General features: G+C 38.9%; 1 protein-coding gene and 1 pseudogene across 1 annotated transcript in view; one reads left to right on the top strand and one right to left on the bottom strand.

The window, feature by feature from the left end:
* Positions 1–18,804, top strand: part of LOC100950334 (cytochrome c oxidase assembly factor 1 homolog) — a 91,845-nt gene that overhangs the window by 5,458 nt on the left and 67,583 nt on the right. The window lies entirely within an intron of this gene.
* LOC111727728 lies at positions 217–349 on the bottom strand (annotated as a pseudogene).

Below are 18,804 nucleotides of genomic sequence, written 5' to 3'. Positions count from 1 at the left end.
AACTAGGTGTATGGCATGTGTCTGTAGTCTTAGCTACTAGGGAGGCTAGTAGAGAGTCTAGATTGCTTGAGCCCAAAAGTTCAAAGTTATGGTAACCTGTGATTGTGCTATTGCATGTCAGCCTGGGTGGCAGAGTGAGATTCCATCACTAAAAATAAAATCCGGGTAGCTTAAAAAAAAATTTTTTTTTTTTTAATATCACTGGTTAAAAGGTAATAGTTCAAAAATCTTTTAGAGACTGAGTATCTTTGAAAATCTGAGGAAAGCTTTTTTTTTTTTTTAGGTATTAGTAGTACTACCCTCACTACGTACTCATTGGATAGAAGTGCAACCCTAAGAAAAGGATGATTGGGGAAAGGTGTTATATTAATGAATACTCTAGGTCCATAGAAAAATTTGCATTTCTGCATTTTGCATACAATGTCCAAGGCTTCATTTCTTCCTCATAGCCTGATTCCACTTAGGATTCTATGTTTCTTGCTTCTGTGTGTGTGTGTCTGTTTTAATTGTGGTAAAATATATGTACACTAAATATACCATTTTAACCATTTTTATGTGTACAATTTAGTGGCATTAAGTACTTTCACACTGTGTAACCTTCACTGGCATCCATCTGCAGAACATTTTCATCTTCATACAAAAGCTCTGTACCAATTTACCAAGCAGTAAATCTGTTACCCCTGTCTCTGTAGCTCCTGGCACCACCTTTCTACTTTCTGTCTCTATTAATTTGACTACTCTAACAACCTCATACAAGTATAATCATGTAACATTTGTTCTTTTGTATCTAGTTAATTTCATTTAGCATAGTATCTTCGTAGTTCATGCATGTAGTATGTCTCAGAATTTCCTTCCTTTAAAGGCTGAAAATAATGTCCCATTGTATATATAGACAACATTTTGTTTATCCATTCATTAGTAGACATTTGGGTTGTTGCCACCTTTTGGCTATTATGAATAGTGCTGCTATGAATGTTGGTATATAAATATCTGTTTAAGTTCCTACTATCAGTTCTTTTAGGTATATACTCAAAAGTGGAATTGCTGGATCATAGGGTAATTCTTTTAAGTTTTTGAGGCACTGCCCATATGCTTTAGTGTTTTGAATCATTTACCTAGAATATGAGATTTAGAAGAATTATGTGATTTAGGCATGTATTACTACACTTACCTTTCTAAAGATACAAGTTCAAAGGGCCATTTCCTAGATGAAGGGGTAGTTGTTTTTGTCTTAGAATTTGGAGATCTTTGACTTTTAAAATTGTTAGAATTCAGACTAAATACAAGATTTACTTAGTTTCCCAAATCCTAAATACCTCTATGATTCAAGATCTTCCTTTTTGTTTAATTTTTTAATTTCCTTTTTTGTAATGCTTTTTTTTTTTTTGGTGTTTGGGGCAAATTACCCATTATAGTAGTCTCTAAAATGGAGGTGAGTTCAAAAGGTCTGTGAATTATTATAGTATCAGGACGATCCAGATCTCTTGGAACTTTGATATCACTTAGATTCCTAGGTGAACTCCCTCAACTTCCAGCAAATATACTAAGATTGCATAGACGCTGAGCACTCAGCTTTGCCTGTTTGTGTCTCAGCTTTTTGAGGGAGACAAAACACAATTATATAAACGATGCCTTTATGAGATTACTTTTGAAGTTATCAGAATTAAATGTTAATATTGATTCTTAACTATGATTATAGCTTGTTACCTGTCATTGGACTGTCCTATGCTCGGGACAAAGTTTGACTTTGAGTGTACAATGGGAGCCTTTAGAAACACTTCTGCATGTGTATTTAAATATTTTTGCATGCCATATTATGTTAGGGCCTTTCTAATTTTATTTGGACCTCATGTGTTTGAGCTATAAATAGGAAAAATATTGAAATTTATGTAAATATTTTCACTTTTTATAATTTCCCCTCCTTTCTATAAATATCATATATGAGTATTTTTATCCTTATATCTGTTAAACACTCTGTACCTATCTTTTAAAATAATTATCATACTGTAAAATGAACTTTTCTCCTGTTGGCTTAAAGGATTATGAGCTTTAATCTATCTGTAGATTTGTGTAACCACCACCATAATCAGAATAGTTACCTCACATGAAAAACTCCCTACTGCGGTCTCTTCATGGTCACACCTGCCCCTTATCCATGTAACCAAAACCAAAAAGGAAATATCATTTTGTGTTTTTATTGTGGGAAGTGGTAAAGTCAGAAACTTACAAACTTTCTCACAAACTTGTTTAGGAATAAAAACATTTTGCTAGTGATGTCTTCCAACAGGTGGCAGTGTTGTTCTACAGTAGGACATACTAATAAAGATTATGTGGTTTCTAGTGAGGTGGAAAATAATTGCTCTGAATCTTCTTTTCTGTTTTGTAAGAAACACAATTCATTTCCCACAGTCTGGAGGCTGGGAAGCCCAAGGTTGTGGAGGCGCATCTGGTGAGAGCCCTCTTGCTGGTGGAGACTCTGCAAAGTCCTGAGGCATCACAGGTGTTACCTGCTGACGGGGCTGAGTGTGCTACTGAGCTCTTAAGTTTTTACCTTGGAAAAACAAGATGGTTAATTAAGAACTGAAATTTAACTCCCTAATCTATTTTCTTGAATCTGTTCCAAAATCTGTCTTGTGATGATACCAGTAAAGCAATCTGTGGATAAAAGTTTCCTTAATATTTTGGCAGTGCCTGTGGCTCAAAGGAGTAGGGTGCTGGCCCCATATACCGGAGGTGGTGGGTTCAAACCCATCCCCAGCCAAAAACTGCAAAAAAAAAATTTCCTTAATACATTTGTATTTGTTTTCGAACGGTTTTAAATATTTGCAGTTATGAGTTAACTTTTTACTTAAGGTTAACCTTTGTGGCAAGAATGACTTCAGTGTTAAGGATGAATATATGAGTTCTAGAATCTTATCAGTGAGACTTGAGATATTTTTATTCTGGCCTTCTCTATTACATGTAGGAAGCCTGTCTACAAACCTTTGGCAGTTGGTGACATTGATCAGCAAATGGAGCATATGTGGAAGGAAGATACAGGTTTCAAGTGTTGCATCCTCAGTTTGAAGCCCTAATGGAGATACTCTGTGGGAAATGATGAGTGGAGTTCGTGAGACATTCAACTTAGATAACTCACAGGGTTTCAAACCTAACCCATCCAAAAAAGGGATTTTCTTTTTCTTTACACTTCCAGTAATTTATGCCTGGCAGTATATACTTCCTGGGGACTGTGACTGCTATTCATCCAGATGCTCATGAATGACACTAGGGTCATTGTTAGCACCTATCAGCATTCTTCTGATTCTGTCTCCTAAACATTGTCAAATGTGGTCACTTTAGCTCTGTCATCCTCATTTATTTATTTATTTATATATATTTTTGAGACAGAGTCTCAAGCTGTTGCCTTGAGTAGAGTGCCATGGTGTCACAGCTCACAGCAACCTCAAACTCTTGGGCTTAGGTGATTCTCTTGCCTCAGCCTCCCAAGTAGCAAGGACTACTGGTGCCGGCTGCAACGTCCAGCTATTTTTTGTTTGTAATTGTCATTGTCATTTGGCAGGCCTGGGCTGGATTCAAACCTGCCAGCTCTGTTGTATATGACTGGCACCTTAGCTGCTTGAGCTGCGGGCGCTGAGCCTATCATCCTTATTTAAACTATCATTTTTCACCTAGACACTGCTTCCTAATTGGTCTACCAGAATGTATTATTCCCTCCATTTTTTACACAACAGTCATTTTTAAAAATGTAAAGTTTGGTCATGTCACTCACCTGCTTGAAGCTCTTCTGTTACCATTAGAATACTTAGAATAAACCCGAAGTCTTTAACTTCCCCCACAATGTTCCTCCCATCTCCCTGTTCTGTGACTGGCCTCTCTGCTGAGTGTTATAACATTATCTCATTTCCCTTTCTCCTCCTTCACTGTGTTCTGGACTCCTGGGGTTCTCTTTCTCCCTTGATTGGAGGAGATGAGGAGAATAGATGCAGGGAAACCTGTTTGTAAGCGTGTATTTCCTGTGCTGAAAATAATGCTTAATAATAGATTAAAGTTTGTGGCTCATAGGGACACTTTCATAGCAATCAGGAGCCTGTTGCTTTGTTACCTTTTAACAACTCACATTGAATCTAGGGATGAATACACATCTGAGTGCAGATTGTGTAGGCAAAAAATTATATTACAGCTGAGAAAAGGAAATTTAGGACCAGACGGTGATTACCTATAAAACTGTTACTATGGGTAAATCTTATATATTTGGTAGCCCTCACTCAGCAAGACTTAGTTTTTGGGCTTGGTGCCTGTAGCTTAAGCGGCTAGGGGGCCAGCCACATATACTGGAGCTGGCGGGTTTGAATCCAGCCCATGCCTGCCAAACAACGACAGCTACAACCGAAAAAAAAAAAGGTGCTTATTTTGTGTGTCAGTATTGTCTCAGCAACCAGTTGGACCATACAACCATTTGGGGCTTAGGTGCTGTTAGGCATCCCTCATTAGTGGTAGTTGTGCAGTTCTTGAGTTTCTTTCTTATCAAGGCAGTTCTTTCCTGTTTGGGATAGTTTTATCTCTTAAGAAGTTCTCTGTCTTGTACCAGATCTCTTGTCTGTACTTTCTCCATACTGTTTCTAGTTTTGGGGGAGAGGGAATAGAGAACAAGTCTAACTTTTCTTCTTCCATTAGCCCTTTAGCTATTGGAATAGCTATTGTAGTTTGCAGAATATTCTCTTTGATATATAAACATTGTCACTTTCTTCAGCTATTTTTAATTGTGTTTGTTCTTCTGGGCACTTTTTACTGTTTATACTCTAGTGCTTGAAAGTGTGATTGTTGGGACCACCTGCATCAGTGGGCACTTTAAGTAGATTATTAAAAATGAGATTTTGGCTGGGTATGGTGGCTCATTCCTGTAATCCTAGCACTTTGGGAGGCCTAGGTAAAAACCTTGCCTCTATAAAAAAATAGAAAAATTAGCTGGGTGTGTGTGGCATGTACCTGTAGTCCCAGCTAGTCAGGAGGCTGAGTCAGATGGGTCACTTGAGCCCAGGAATTTGAGATTGTGGTGAGTTATGATGACACACTCAAGTCTAGGCAGCTGAGTGAACTCCTGTCTCAAAAAAAAAAAAGTCTTTGTGGAAGTAAGATGGTAGATTGAATTTACACTTTAAATCTTGCTGAAGATTTGTTGAAAATCACCTAAAACTTCAGTAAAGATCCAAATGGAGAAGGATATCAGAAAAGCAGACAGCAGCAACATGGAACACTGAGTTCTGAAAAGCCTAAGAATGAGTGAAAATTAACTAACGCACCTAAGACTTATGCATCCTGAGTTGACAAAGAGAAAGATTATGATCTAATCAGATGTTCCCTATAAATCTTTATAATATTCAAGTACTGGCAGTGCTAGATGTCTCTGGAATTTAGTATACACAAGTCATAAAATAAGGAAGATTGCTAAGAAACAACTCTCCCAATGCATGTTATTTACCTTGGGGTAAATTCTAAAGCAGGGGTCCTCAAACTTTTTAAACAGGGGGCCAGTTCACTGTCCCTCAGACCGTTGGAGGGCCTGACTGTGGGCCCTGGGACGAGTCAGCTGCTAAGCAGGACAGGCAGCAGTGGCAAAAACACCCAGCGGGCCAGATAAATGTCCTAGGCAGGCTGTATGTGGCCCGTGGGCTGTAGTTTGAGGACGCCTGTAAAGGCTCAAAACAGATGATCTCTGGATAAAGTTGTATTTTCCCATGGGATGTCATTCCTAGCATTTCTCAGAAAATATGTATGTTATTTCAAATTCTAAATCCTGAGGGATGTTATTGGAAAAGTTAGGAAAACCATAAGAAAAAGGAATTATAAAATTCATGAGAATTAAGCTCAGCAGTCTGTATTATCGGGTAAAGTTGGTTTGGAGAGCACACAGACGTCAAGTAAGAAAGCAAGAGCAGGGCAGGCTGACACTGAGTGGAAACTTAAGGTGTACATCTCTGGGAACTGAGACAGAAGCCTGAGACTTGTTTGTTGCTGTTGCCATTTTAAAAATGTGTTTTCATGTTTTGTTTTGTGTTAGCAGTGAGATTTTCTTAGAAATAAAGTTTAGGGTGAAGCTGGGCGCTGTGGCTTGTGTCTGTAATCCTAGCAATCTGGGAAGCTGAGACGAGCGGATCCCTTGAGCTCAGGAGTTCCAGACCAGCCTGGGCAAAGTGAGACTACATCTCTACTACAGATAGAAAAATTAGCCAGGTGTGGTGGTGGGCACCTATAGTCCCAGCTACCTGGGAGCCTGAGGCAGGAGGATGTTTGAGCCTAGGAGTTTGAGGTTGCTGTGAGTTAAACTGGGGCTGTAGCATTCTAGCCTAGGTGGCAGAGTGAGACTCTGTTTCCTCTCAAAAAAAGTTTGTATTTGCATAGTATATTTCATGTAAATCCTATGAATGGTGTTCTATGAAATAAGTTTGGAAGCAAAATAAGTCCTAAAATTGGCAGTACAACATCTTATTCTGTGTGGTAGTGTTTATTACTCTTGTTATAAGCTCTGTATAATATAATATGTAAATACTACTCAGGAATGTTTGCTGGTGTTTTTCAATTCAGAATATTCATTATAGACTGTAGTCTTTTGTAAATACTTCCAACAGAGCAATTGCAAAAGAGAATAGTATGAATTTTTTTGTGGAATACTCAGAGATGAAGTGAGAACTTGACTTAAAATCTGAATTAGTAAAAGCAGTATTAAACTCAAGGGCAAAATCAAAATCTGAGTAAACAGAATGGAAAAGCAAATATCCAATGTAGTCAATACTAATATGAAGCCAGTAGATGATCTAATTTATACCCACAGAGGAGAAAAACTCATCTCAATTCAAGTTGCTGGGGGAACGAGGGAGGAGGGAGAAATGAGAGAGGATTTGGGGTGCTCCCACTTAATGGGCACAATGTAGGGGTGTATGGCACATCTTTTGGGTACAGGACACAACTATAAGAAGGACTCTACCTAACAAATTCAAATATTGTGACCTGGCTGTATCCTCATATTAACCTGAAATAGAAAAATAAAAAATAAAACCCTCAAAACCATCAGAGTAAACAAACAAGTTTATATGAGACAACATAGAAACTCTAACACTCAGCTTAAAGTTTTTTTTTTTTTTTTTTTTTTTGAGACAGAGTCTCAACTCTGTGGCCCTAAGTAGAGTGCCATGGCATCACAGTTCACAGCAGCCTCAAACTCGTGGGCTCAAGTGATCCTTTTGTCTCAGCTTCCTGAGTAGCTTTGATTACAGATGACTACCACAATGCCTGGCTAATTTTTCTATTTTTAGTAGAAACTGAGTCTCTTGCTCAGGTGGTCTACATCTCCTGAGTTCAAGTAATCTACTGACAGGACAGCCTCTGCCTTCCAGAGTGCCAGGATTACAGGTGTTGAGTCACGGGATTATAGGTGTTGTGCCTGGCCTTCAAAGGTGCTTTTAGATGCACTTGTAATTTGACCAGTGTCAACGAAAATGTATTCTTATTTTTTACATCTGGAGTATTGTGAAACAAAGATCAAGATTATTGGAAAAAGCAGGTAATACTTGGTATGCTTTAAGATTTCTTTTAAGAATAACTTTTAAATATACTATTATCTGTTAATTTTTATAATGATTTTTTTCATTTGGCATTTATTTTGTATTTTTAAAAATTTATTTTTTATTAGAGGACTTCTCAGCAGAAATATTTTGTATTCATTTTTAATGTCTTCTATTATCCTTTGTCTATATCAGATAGAAGTCATGTTTTCTTAATATATAATTTTATCATCATATATTGGTTTATAATAATAAGCCATGGATTTAGTTTTACATCTTTTTTTTTTTTTAAACAGAGTATCTTTGAAACTTTTAATATAACACTGCTGTGGAACAGAGGTTCACTATTTATTGTTAATGGTCACTCATTATTATTTAAAAACATGTAAGCAAAATCTTATGAAAACTACAGAATAACTTGAGATTTGGGGGAAATCCAGTGTCTTATTTCCAAGTCTCAAAAATTAATATCTGTTCAGAATTTGGAAAGAAGTATAACATAATCCTTACTAAATGGAAAACAGAGGAAAAAGTGATTGTATGCATACCAAATCTGAGAGCCTCTCTGATCCCTGGTCCCCCATTTCTCTAGGCTCACAGAATGCTGGCCGTCAGGCAAAGGATTAGAATGTTATTCTTAGGGGTTTCTGTGTATCTCTAGGGAAAAGACCTGAGAGGAGGTTCCCTTGAAACTCTTAAGTCCCCATCCCCACTCACGAGTTCAGTTGTAAGTTTTTCAGGCTCTGACTCTTAATCATATACAAATACCCAAGAATTAGCAGTTACTTGAGGAGAGCATCCAATATTGGAGGTGGAAGATAGGATCTTTTTCGGAAGAAAAAAGCAAACTCAGAGGAAATAGACTTTGCAAGGAGTAAAAAGCTACCAACCACTTTCTGTCCCAATTGTTATGATAATATATTCAGAGAGAGAAGAGATGATGAGGATAAAATAAAAATGGGATGCTTTTGCCAGCCAGCACGGGGAAGGGGAGCAAACCAGAGTGGAAGTGGTGGGGATTGAGGAAAATACAACACAAGAGAAGACACAGAGACGAAAGATGGGATTGGGAGGTCTGACTGCACTGATGGCAGCAGCCAGCACCAAAGCACAAAATCAGCTTTATTTTATAGTTTCTGTACAGAGTTATCTAAGGAAGTAGCATAGACAATATGGGGAAGTAGCATAGACAGAAGACAAATCTTTGGTCTTACAGTATGATTGGAAAATGTAAATGACTTTAATAAAGACAAATCATCCTGTTAATGGTTTCTACTCTGATAACATATGGTAAGAAGTGAAAAGGGAAAGATCACAAGGATCTCTGCATAGTTCTTAAAAATTAACTAGACAGGCTTGGTGCCCATAGCTCAGCAGCTAGGGCACCAGCCATATACAACGGAGCTGGCAGGGTCAAATCCAGCCTGGGCCTGCCAAACAACAATGACAACTACAACCACAAAATAACCAGGCGTTGTGGTAGGCACCTGGAGTCCCAGGTACTTGGGAGGCTGAGGCAAGAGAATTGCCTAAGCCCAAGAGTTTGAGGTTGCTGTGAGCTGTGACACCACAGCACTCTACCCAGGGCAACATGGTGAGATTCTGTCTCAAAAAAAAAAAAAAAAAAGAAAGAAAAATTAACGACACAAAGAAAGAGCTATGTGACTTCTGGCAAAGGGAGCATGAAGAAAGGAATATAGTTGTTTTGGGAAAGGAGGAGAAGCAGTTGGGGGTTCATTCCCTGAATGTGCCCCAGGTTGTGGGGGCCCTGCCACTTCACAGCCCGCTCTCCGCAGGATGCTATATGAAAGACTAGCCAGAAAATTTACCAGAGACTGGGGAGTGGGGAGGAGAGCATGTGGAGAGGTTGGTCAACAGGTACAAAGTTATTATTAGGTAGGGAGAAGAAGCTCTGGTGCTCTATTACAAAGCAGGGTGGTAATGGTTAACAGTAAGGTATTGTATATTATGAAATCTAGAAGAAAGACTTCAAAATATTCTCACCACAAAGAAATGATAGCTGCATAAGGTGATGGAAATGCTAAATAACCAGATTTGATCATTATACTATATATGTAAGTATTGAAACATTAAATAATCCCCCATAAAGAGTATGTTTAATGACAGTGTGTCAATAAGGAAAAAAGAGACTAGCCAGAAGATGAAGTTTAAAACATGATCGTAGGGTGGGCATGGTGGCTCATGCCTATAATCCTAGTACTCTGAGAGGCTGAGGTGGGAGGATTGCTTGAGGCCAGGAGTTCCAGACCAGCCTGAGCAAGAGTGAGAACCCCTCTCTACAAAAAAAGTAAAAAAGTAAACCAGGTGTCAATGGTACAACACCTATAGTCCTGGCTACTTGGGAGGCCAAGGCAGGAGAATCGCTGAGGGGAGAGAAAGTATCACTGATGAAGAGAGGTCAGGGTGGCTAGTACAAGCAGAACTGCTGAAAACATTGCAAAAATTCGTGGAATTATGTGTTAAAATTGTTGGCTGACTGTGAGAAGCATAGCAGACTAAGTAAACATCAGTGGAGAAATAGTAAAATCTTAACCTGAGAAAGGTATCTATAGAAATGGTCTTGAAGGAGCTCACCCATGAACACTGTCTGTGAGGGAGTTTTTAGCCAGCAAACAAATAACTGTATTGGAACACCCTCCCTACTCACTTGATCTGGTCCCTAGTGACTTTTTTTAACCTGAAGATAAAGGAAATATTGAAAGAAAGATATTTTGATGATATTCAGGACATCTAGGGCAGTATGACGACAGCTCTGATGGCCATTCCAGAAAAAGAGTTCCAAAATTGCTTTGAGAGGTGGACTGGTGTCAGTGCATAGCTTCCCAAGGGGAGTATTTTGAAGATGAGGTGATCATAGTGACATTCAGCAATAAGGTATATAGCACTTTTTCTAGAACAAGTTTGCAAACTTAATTGTTAGACTTTGTTGATGAGCACTTTCTGGATTTGATAAAGTGTTTGAGAATGCACGAGAGATACCCTTCTCCTGCTGTAATTCAGAAATCCAAGTCTCTGAATGAAAAAGAGCAGTTATCGACCTTACAATAGCCATCTGTTACCAACTGGTGATTTTCAAAGTTCACAAGAATCTTGATATCTTTTGCTATGTACACTTTAAATTGCATTTCCATTTCTTTTTTTTTTTTTTTTTTTTTTTTTTTTTTTTTGAGACAGAGCCTCAAGCTGTCTTCCCTGGGTAGAGGGCCGTGACATCACAGCTCACAGCAGCCTCCAACTCCTGGGCTCAAGTGAGTCTCCTGCCTTCACCTCCCAAGTAGCTGGGACCACAGGCGCCCGCCACAACGCCCGACCATTTTTTGGTTGCAGCTGTCATTGTTGTTTTGGCAGGCCCGGGCTGGATTTGAACCTGCCACCTCAGGTGTATGTGACTGGTGCCCTAGCCACTTGAGCCACAGGTGCCAAGCTGGGATTCTCATTCTCTTGACTCGCCTTAACCTCCCAATAGCTGGGACTACAGGTGCCGGCCACAACACTCAGCTATTTTTTTTGTTGCAGTTGTTGCAGTTGTCGTTGTTTAGCTGGCTCGGGCCAGGTTCAGACCTGCCAGACTCGGTGTATGTGGCCAGCACCCTACTCACTGAATTATGGGCGCCTCGCTGCATTTCCATTTCATAGCCTAGGACAGTATAGTTATGTGGGAATATTTACAGTTGATTTATATTTAAATAGAAGTGTGCCACTGGAAGGTTGTTTTAAGAATAGGAAGCTGAGGTGGAATAGTCAGTGTGAAGTGAGCCAATCCACTTCTGAAATTCCAGAATTTTTGGTAAAGGCTTGGTTGCTTTACTCTTCATTTCAGTTAGAAGAAGTTAGCTATTGTTATTTATGAAGTTTAGAAACTGAAGTTTTAATTAAATATTTTTCCACAGAATGTAAAATGCTTGATTAACATGAATATATGAGGAACATTATGAGTATATAGAGGAAATTAGGGAATAGCATTACAAAATAACCTTGTATCTATGATCCACTTCTATCAATCCCGATATTTTTCCATATTTACCAGACTTTTTTTAAAGAAACAAAACAAAATGGATGCAGTTGAAGAACCCTGTGTAATCTCCAGCAAATCTTTCTTTCTTCCTCCTTTCTTGCTCGGAGGTAACCACTGTCCTAATATTTTATTATTATGTTTGAATGTGGCCATATTTAAGATAGTTTTATTTTCCATGTTTTCAGTTATATATGTACACATAAGTATACATACACACAGCATTATACTGTATATACTATACATATTATGCAATTTGCTTTTCTATGGTTTATCATTGTGGTTTTGAACTACAGTCATGTGCTATTTGCAGGTTGGTCATTTTTTAGTTGTTGCATAGTAGTCTATTGTATGTTTCTAGTACAATTTATACATTTCCTTATGATAGATACTTAGGTTTCTGGTTAATTTGCTTTTATAAACAGTGGCAGTGAATATTCTTGCAGAGGTTTCCTTTGTACTTGAAGAATTGCTGTAGTCCTTAGAATGTAGGATATGTACACAGCAGTGCAATTGCTAGGTTGAGGGATCTATGCATCCTCACCTTTACTAGTATTGCCAAATTACTCTCTAAAGTATTAGTTAGTATTCACCTCCAGCAGTGGTATATAAAAGTTTTTGTTCCATATGGAGAATCCTCAAAGATATAAAAGTAGACCTACCATTTGATGCTGGAATCCCATTACTAGATATCTACCCAGAAGAACAAAAATAATTTTACCACAAGGACATTTGCTCTAGAATGTTTATTGTGGCTCAATTCATAATTGCCAGGTCGTGGAAGCAACCTAAGTACCCATCAACCCATGAATGGATCAACAAACTGTGGTATATGTATACCATGGAATATTATGCGACTATTGAAAAAGATAGAGATTTTACATCTTTTATGTTTACCTGGCTGGAGTTGAAATACATTTTTCTTAGTAAAATATCATAAGAATGGAAAAATAAATATTCATGTACTCTATACTCATATGAAATCAATATATAAACAAGTATGTGCCCATAAGAACAATAAGACACCAGTATAGTCCAGTTCGGGGTAGCGGGAAGTGGGAGGGGGGAGGCGGGAGGACGTTTGACAGAAGGAGGGAGGGTGGGCATGAGGCGGGATCTCACCTAATGAGCACATTCTGAGAGTGTATAACACACCCCCTGGGTGAGGGCTTGTCTATAAGTGGAACTTTACCCTGGAAGTGAGAGCAATGTAACCTAAAAATTGTACCTTCATATTAATTTGAAAAAATAAATACTAAAAGAAAAGTTTTTGTTCCGTATTCTGGTCTCCTGGTTTTGTCATATTTAAGTTTTGGCATATTATTGGTATGTAAGGATTTTTTATATTGCTCTAATTTGCATTTCTTAATTATTAGTGTGTCAGCACCGTTCATTCATTCACTCATTTATTCAACAAAGACTGAGTGACAGGCAAAGTCCCATGTGCTCACATTCCAGCAAAAGGAAACACAAAATAAATAGACAAAAACCCACATAGTATCTTGGTTGGTAATAGGTGTTCGGGGCAGAGAAGTGAGCATATGGATAACTGGAGGAAGAACATTCCAAGCAGAGAGAATAGCACATTTCAAGACATTCATGTGTGGCATGTTCACAGAACTCCAAGGGGCTGGTGTGACTGGAATAGAATAAACGGGTGACAGAATTAATAGAGAGCCTTATAGGCCACTGTTTGTAAACACTTTGTCTTTTTCCTTAATGTGATTCCATCTGAAATTTGAGGGTTTTGAGCAGAGGAGTGACAGAATCTTATTTAGGCTTTAAAAGGATCACAGCAGTTGCTGTGTTGAGGCGACTAAGGGAGGCAAAGGAGGAAGCAGGGAGACTAGTTAGGAGGCTGCTCTTGTGATCTAGGCAAGAGATGATGGTGACTCAGTCTTAAGCTGTGGAGAGTGAAGGTGGTGAAAAGTGGTTGGAATCTGGGTGTATTTTGAAATTAGAGTCAACAAAATATGCAGATGTGTTAGCTGTAGGATGTGAGAGAGAAAGTACAGGGTTTTGGCTTGGCGGCTGGAGTTGCTACATTGAAGGGATCTGTGGCAGAAGCAAGTCTGGGGAGGAGGGAGAAATCAGGGATTTGATTTGGAGCAAGCAAGTTCCAGGTGCCTGCTCAGCATTCAGGTGGAGATGTGTACTAAGCATGAGCCTGGAATACAAAGAGATGTGAACTAGAGGTATAAATGCCAAGGAGTGGTTTACAGCCACGAGATTGGATGAAGGAGTGGGTGTAGAGACAGAAGAGAAGTCCAGAGTAAGCCCTGGGCCTCTCCAGTGTTCAGATGAGTCAGTGAGCAACAGAGATTGAAAAGGATTGCTCAGCGAGGAGGAAAGCCAACAGTGAGTGGTGTCCTAGAAAACCGTCCAGAAACTTTTTTAAAGAAAGGACTGGTCAGTTGTTTTGAGTAATCTGATAAATCAAGTAAAATGAATACTGAGAACTGACCTTTGGTTTTAGCAATATGGGGGTCATTAGTGGAGTAGTGAGGGGCTAAAGGCTAAATTGGTGTACCCTCAAGAGACAGTGGGAAAACAGGAATTGGAGACAGCAAAAACAGATATCAGTTTGGGGAGTTTCTTTCCAAAGGAGAGTAGGAAAATGGGACCATTGCTAGATGAAGATATGGGATTAAGAAATTTTTTTCAAAGATGGGAGCTATGATCGTGTATTTGATGCTGATTTGAATGATAGAGAAGGGGAAATTGATGCATGAGAGGGGAGAATTGCTGTAATGAGGCTGAATAGATGAAATGGGATCTTGAGTACAAAGTGGGACAATTAAGTTTACAAACTCATCCTAGAAAAAGTGCTACATATTTCATGGCTGAAAATCACTACGGTCATCTTTAAAGTGCTCCCCTTGGGAAGCTATGCACCAATGCTAGCACCTAGTCCATCCTTTAAAGCAATTTTGGAACGCTTTTTCTGGAATGGCCATCAGAACTGTCATTGTGCAAAGTCTAACAATCAAGTTCTTGAACTTATCCTAGCAGAAGTGCCAACTGACCACTGACTCTAAGTGGGAGAGCCAGGTCTCAGTTGGCAGTGGCTCTCAACCATGGCTGCTTGCTAAAATCACAGGGAGGGCTTGTCAACATCTGGTTCCCTGGAGATTCTCACTCAGATGGTCTGGGGAGGAACTTGGACATAGGTAATTTTTAAAAAACTCTCAGGTTATTATAATGTGCAGCCAGGGCTGTGTCCCGAGTAGGAATATTCAGAAAAGAGTTTGAGTAATTGGGAATGATTGATAACACATTTCTGAGAGACTAGGGAAAGAGGTTTGGGAGTTTGGGATAGATGGGACATCTTTTCAAAGTTCAGATTTCCTGTCCTGTGAATTGTCTATTCATACTCATGGTTCATTTTTTCTATTGGTAAATGTTTGATTTTTATCATGGTTTGTACCATTTATTGAAGTGTTATGTGAATACAGAAAAGTATGCATGTGTATATATCATGAAGTGAGCATCCAGATCAAGAAAGAGAACATTATTAGCAACCAGAAGTTGCACACTTTCACACACTGCTATTCACTGTCCCCTGTGCTGGGGGAAATTTTCTTTCTTTCTTTCTTTTTTTTTTTTTTTTTAAAGAGACAGTACCTGTAGGCTGGGTGCAGTGGCTCATACCTGTAATCCTAGCACTCTGGAAGACTGAGGAGAGTGAATTGCTTGAGCACAGGAGTTTGAGACTAGCCTGAGCCAGAGTGAGACCCAGTCTCTAAAAATAGCCAACTATTATGTTGGGCACCTATAGTCCCAGCTACTCAGGAGGCTGAGGCAGGATGATTACTTGAACTCATGGTAGACGCTTGTAGTCCCAGCTATTTGGGAGGCTGAGATAAGAGGATCACTTGAGCCCAAAAGACTTGAGGTTGTGTGAGCTATGATGACAGTGGGACTCTGTCTCAAAAAAAAAAAAAAAAAAAATAAGAGACAGCATCTCACTCTTGTTTGGCAGGCTGGTATGCAGTGGCATGATCATAGCTCACTGTAAGCTCAAACTCCTGGGGTCAAGAGATCCTCCTGCCTCAGCCTCCTGAGTAGCTGGGACTACAGGCTCGTGCCACTATACCAAGCTATTTTTTCTATTTTTTGTAGAGGCAGGGTCTCATTTTCTAGTCTGGTCTCCCACTCCTGGCCTCAAGCAATCTTCCCTCCTTGGCTTTCCAAAATGCTGAGATTACTGTAATGTGAGCCACTGTGCCCAGCAAGATAGGTCTCTTTGTATCAAAGACTTTTAGTTATAGTCTTTAGACAATTTACATTCAGTTAACAAGATCAGTTTTAAATCTGCTATCTTGTTCTCTATGTGTGTCATCTGTCTTTATTTCCTTTTTATGTTTTTGTGCCTTCTTTTGGATTAATAGAGTATTTTTAGTGATTCCATTTTATCTTTGTTCTTGTATGTATGAGGAGTACTATGGGACAGAGACTGGTGAGCCTGCCTTGGTTGCCAAGTGGGCATGTGTCCCTCAGTTCAATGTATAGGCAGGGCTGCTCCCTAACTGCAGGGAGCAGGGCCAGAGATGAGACTGGGCTTCTTTGGGATCTGCTATGGGATAGAGGCTGATGGGCCCATCATGGAAGCTCAGAAGGATGAGTAATTCTCAAGCTGCAAGATATAGGGACATCTCTCTTTGAGTCTTTGTGTGAGCAATACTAAGCTGGGACTACAACTGAGGGGAGCTGTAGCCAAGTTACAGGTAACTTTCAGGTATACTTCCAGAATTGATGTTGGAGGGCAGATGAGCCTTTTTGCCAAGACACTAGTATTCATGATTCCTTCTGGATCCTTTGGCAGATGATTTTGGTTGCAGACATAAGCCCAGACAGGGCTGTAGTCAAACCCTTTGGGTAACAGGCCTGTTTCTGAGTTTGAACCTGGCAGCACAATCAATAATCCTGGTACTCGGGTATTATTATTATTTTTTTTTTTTGTAGAGAAACAGAGTCTCACGTTATTGCCTGCAGTAGAGTACTGTGGCATCACAGCTCACAGCAACCTCCAACTCCTGGGCTTAGGCAATTCTCTTGCCTCAGCCTCCTGAGTAGTGGGACTACAGGCGCCTGCCACAACGCCAAGCTATTTTTTTGTTGCAGTTTGGCCAGGGCTGGGTTTGAACCTGCCACCCTCGGTATATGGGGCCGGTGCCCTACTCACTGAGCCACAGGTGCTGCCCTGGTACTCGGGTATTTGTTTTCACTCAAAATGGCCTCCATAGGTTTGAGCTTTTCCTGAGTTTCACAGCTTTCTATCTGAATCCTGAGGCTCTTACAGAGAGACTTTTGCCTGTGGATGGATGTAGAGTTCTTATTGCGGGATATGAGTGTTTGGCAGTCTATTCGGCCATCTTGCTGACATCTTAATATAATTTTTTTAATATAATTTTTTTATATGGCTAGGAGGCTTGAATTCACCCAAAGTTTTGTCTCTTCAGCAGATTATATATTAGGGTAAGTAATAAAGGCAGAATCCATGATTCTGACTTTCTGCACATGCTTACTGCCTGGAAGGAAACTTTGTTATTGATGTTAAATTTCTTAATTCACTGTGAAGTGAAGACCTTGCTGGGCCCTTCTTCCTGCCCTGTCACTAATTTCCCTGGTATAGGGAAGAGATTATCCTATCTTTGTAGATCTGAAGGACATTAGTCAGTGTCATAAAGCAACTGATTCTTATGGTATATCTTTGTGAGTTTTGCTTTTTTTTTCTTTTATCCATTATGACAATTTCTACCTTTTAATTATGGTCTTTAGACAATTTACATTCAATTAACAGTATGATCAAGTTTAAATCTATCATTTTGCTCTTTGTTTTCTATATGTCGCATCTGTCTTTGTTTCCCTTTTTTATGTTTTCTGCTGTCTTTTGGATTAATAGAGTATTTTTAGTGATTCCATTTTGTCTCCTTTATTGGCTTATAATGTATACCTTTTTTATTTTTAGTAGCTACTCTACAGTTATATATTGCTAAAGTTTTTTATAGTCTACCTTTAAGTAATATGACATTTCATATAAGAACCTCAGAACAATATACTTGTTCTAACTTGCTATACCTTGTGCTATTTTTATCACATATTTAACTTCTATATTTTATAAACCCCATAATATATTACTATCAAGTTTACTTTAGTCAACCTTTAAAGAGCTTGAGAAAAAAATGCCTTTAATATTTATCTACATGTTTACCATTGTAAGACTATTCTTTCTGTATTTTTTATGGCAGAATAATATTCCATGGTATGCATGTACCACAATTTAGTAATCCATTCATGTATTGAAGGACACTTGGGTTGTGTCCACATTTTTGAGATTGGGAATTGTGCTGCTATAAATATTCGAGTGCAAATGTCTTTATGATAAAATGCCTTTTTTTTCTTTTGGATGAATACCTAAAAGTAGGATTGCAGGATCAAATGGTGAGTCTACTTTTTGTTCCTTGAGGAATCCATACTACTTTCTATACAATTTGCGCTACTTTGCAATCCCACTAATAGTTTATGAGTGTTTTCTCTCTACATCCATGCCAACATCTGTTGCGTTGGGACCTTACTGGGGTTGGGTGATATCTCACTGTGGTTTTGATTTGAATTTCTCTGATGATTAGGGCTGATGAGCATTTTTTAATGTCTCTTGGTCATTAGTCTATCATCATAAAACTTTCTGTTCATGTCTCTTGCTCAGTTTTTAATGAGTTGTTTGCTCTTTTCTTGTTGATTTGCTTGAGTTCTTTATCGATTCTGGTTATCAATCCTTTGTTTCAAATATCTTCTCCCATTCTGTAGTCTATCTCTTTGCTTTGTTGTTTATATCCTTAGCTGTGCAGAAACTTTTTAACTTGATCAGGTCCCATTTATTTATTTTTTGTGCTTGTTGCAGTTGCCTTTGGGGTTTTCCTCATAAATTCTTTTGCTAAGCCAATATCATTAAGAGTTTTTCCCACATTTTCTTCTAGAATTTTTATATTATCATGTCTTAGGTTTAAATCTTTTATCTATTGCAAGTTGGTCTTTGTGAGTGGTGAGAGATGGAGGTCCTGTTTCAATCTTTATTTATTTATTTATTTATTTATTTATTTTTGAGACAGAGTCTCACTGTGTCACCCTGCGTAAAGTACTGTGGTGTCACAGCTCACAGCAACCTCAAACTCTTGGGCTTAAGCAATTCTCTTGCCTCATCCTCCCAGG

Source organism: Otolemur garnettii, unplaced genomic scaffold, assembly GCF_000181295.1.
Source record: "Otolemur garnettii isolate 467f Iridium unplaced genomic scaffold, OtoGar3 scaffold00119, whole genome shotgun sequence".
NCBI classification, from domain to species: domain Eukaryota; kingdom Metazoa; phylum Chordata; class Mammalia; order Primates; family Galagidae; genus Otolemur; species Otolemur garnettii.
This window is presented reverse-complemented; position numbering and strand designations above follow the sequence as displayed.